Source organism: Sparus aurata, chromosome 11 (assembly GCF_900880675.1).
Source record: "Sparus aurata chromosome 11, fSpaAur1.1, whole genome shotgun sequence".
Taxonomy (NCBI): Eukaryota; Metazoa; Chordata; class Actinopteri; order Spariformes; family Sparidae; genus Sparus; species Sparus aurata.
Window position 1 is genome coordinate 19,569,660 of NC_044197.1, and position 3,180 is coordinate 19,572,839.

At 40.5% G+C, this 3,180-nt stretch overlaps 1 long non-coding RNA gene across 1 annotated transcript; it reads left to right on the top strand.

Annotated features, from left to right (window-relative positions):
• The first annotated feature begins 243 nt into the window (after positions 1-243).
• LOC115590978 (uncharacterized) lies at positions 244-2,389 on the top strand. Its single transcript, XR_003985872.1, has 3 exons — positions 244-593; positions 689-780; positions 1,933-2,389. It is a non-coding gene; the product is annotated as an uncharacterized LOC115590978 (long non-coding RNA).
• The last annotated feature ends 791 nt before the right edge of the window (positions 2,390-3,180 follow it).

Here is a 3,180-nt window from a genome sequence, read left to right on the forward strand (position 1 = left end):
AGCCGTTAGCCAGGGACGTTTGCGGCACACGGCGCCCCTCGGTAACTGCTAACTCCTCACTAACAGCTAACCGTTAATGGCTAACACCGTTAGCAAGGCATTAGCCGTTAGCGAGGGGCGCCGGGTGCCGCGAACACCCCTCGCTAACGGCTAACACCCCGGTGTACGGGGCTACCCCTCGCTAACGGTGTTAGCTGTTAGTGAGGGGTTAGCCGTTAGCTAACACCGTTAGCGAGGGACCAGACAAAAAGTAATTTTTGGGGGAAGAGATTCTAGTCTTTTACTGAAAAAAATGTTGTGACAGCCCAGTCTGAAATGTAGCAAAAGTAAGCCTGATGAGGCTGTCAGAATAAAATGCATGACTCTGTTCTGTTTTTGTTGCTCTGTGTCTCTGTTATTCTTTTTTTTCTGTATCTCAAGATGTTTCTCCATCTCACTTCTGACCTCTTTTGCAGATCAAGGAGGTGTTATGGAGGATCATCATCACACTAAAGCCACTACAGTTCACATTACTGGGGAAGTTGGACCAATACACGCCCAGGCTGTTGAGCCTCTATGCTGTTGGGAAGAAACTTGATGAGACCTGTGACATGGTAAATGAGGCATGTACTTATTGCAGTTGAATAGTTAGTTATATATTAGCATTCTGATGTTTGTACTTAGCATGATCTCATTTCTTTTTTTATAGCACAACAGCATTGAGTCCAGTAGAGAGGCTGTGATCAGAGGCCTCATTCTCTATCTTGGTGAAAAACAGAGGAGCTAATCAAGGCCTACAAGGTAAAGAAAACTGTTTCAAAGCCCAGCCTGTTTGAGATGAGGTTGTGCAATCCAGAATAGCTGATGGCTCAGTGGTATTTTAATTATTTTTTTCTTTTTTTTAAAGAGTGCCTATGTAGAAATGGATGGAATGTTATGATTTTAGCATTTAATTATTAATGATTTAGTAAAAGTTGGAAAATCATCCGATGTGGATGTTATCCTGCACGGAGAGCAGGCTGCTGCTAGCACTGCTAACGGTAGCCACACAGCATGTCAGCGGTCAGAGAAGATGACACATTTCATTAACATAGTTCAGTTCATTAATGTGTGCCACTAAGTGCCAACTATATCAGCATTTGGTTGTTGAACAGTGGGATCAATGGTATCTATCAAACAGCTCCTAATTTTAAAAAAATCGGAGTTCAGTTGTGTTCAGTGATGATGGAGAAGCTGCTGCTGCCGATCTAAATGCCATCCCAATGTCTGACAATGCATGGAACATGACATATAGCAGCAGCAAAAATATTAACAGTAATGATAGCAATAATAATTATTTGGGGGGGTGCAGCTGTTATTTTTTTCTCTGAGGGGGGGATGTTGTGGAAATGTGTTTGGCAAGATCTGCAAGCAGGCTGATGTGAATGTGTGTGTGATGTGGGTACTGAATGTGGTTATGCATTGCTCCGGTCGAGCACTTATACCATGCCAGTTTACTCTGACACAGGCTACATCCTTATTTTCATTTTTTATGTCGAGATACTGCCGGACCTCGCCACCACCTTTTACACTAGATTACACTATTTCTGGTGACGACAAGCGATGTTTGAAACATTTACATGACCAGTCGTTTAATCAGGAACATCCCTAGTGCTTTATATGTGTATTCTAACAACTTAAATTGCAGCAATGTGATTGCATTCGTCATCACAAAATTTAAATAAAGTAAAAAACTGTTAAATAGTTCCATGAATTTCTTTTCCATTCAATGCACGGGGGGGGGGGGGGGGGAACTGGGAGATGCATGTTATGGCCAAACACACTGATGGCTGTTGGAATGTAGTGCCAATCATATTTATTGAGCTAGTCATCAGATGTGTCACTTGTGAACTGTACTGTGATATTCATTCATTTGTGTGTTTGTACGTGTGTGTCTGACTTCTGATGCCACAGACCAAGAAATCGAGACCAGGATTACCAAATGGTTGCAGAAAGCACCTGATGGGAACAGTGGAGGAAGTGAGTAAATGAGAATGATGGACAATGAGAGAAGCTCTCATGCGTAATGCATTTTAGACTTTTGATCTGAACTCTCTTCACCTTTTGTAAGGTGCTACTGCTGGTGGAACACATGGAGACGTGATGTTCCTATGCATGGTGTGAAAGTCTGTGCCAAGTTGTTTTGTCTAAAATGTTCAGTGTTGGTTTTTAAACTGAAGATATGGCAATGAATGTTAAATTCTTAATAATGTTCTGTAGACTCTTGACATGTTGTGTTTACTGACAGATATGTTGTAAGAATATGTTAAGGTATTATCAGGGTTCGTACGGGTGCTTGAAATCCTTGAAAGTGCTTGAATTTCAATGTTGTGTTTTCAAGGTCTGAAAAGTGCTTGGATTTTAGTTTAAGTGCTTGAAAGTGCTTGACATTATAACTCTGTGTCTTTCACAAAATTGGGATCACACTGGATAATTAATTTCTGAAGTTTTTGCTGTTATGAAGTATAATTTTAGATGTTTAAAGTAGGGCTGTCAAACGATTAATTTTTTTAATCGCGATTAATCGCATTTTGTCCATAGTTAACTCGCGATTAATCACAAATTAATCGCAATTTTTTTGGCAAATTTTTTTCTGTTCTAAATGTACCTTAATGTATTTTTTTCATGTTCTGAATACTTTTAACAACATAAGAAAGGGCAAATATGCTTGCTTTATGAAAATGTTTATTCAACACTTCAAATCATGCACTTAAAATAAAAGGCTCAAAAGATATCCCCTCACCCTAAATGGGATCAAACATGGTGATGTCTGCTTTGGCGAGGGGGGTGCGGTGTGCTCTCTGCATCTGCCGTGTGTTTGGCTTGCAAATGATATTTGAAACTCGACGTACTTAAATGTTGACAGGACGTGCAGATAACTTTTGTCCTATCGACCGAACCATCTGGCAGTGTTTTGAAAGTGAATTTGCCGTTCATAAGTCCTTTCTCCATTTCCTTTCACTTTCGCTTTTCAGTCCACCGTGTTTTTCCCGAAAGCCAACCCTGCTTCTTCTTCTTCTGATTCCCTTTCTTATTCTTCTGCCATCCTCTGGATCAAGACTACAGGTGCCATCGACGGCCGTAAATGACCCTTAAAAGTGCTTGAAAAGTGCTTGAATTTGACCTTGAAAAATTTGTACGAACCCTGTATTATGCAACATT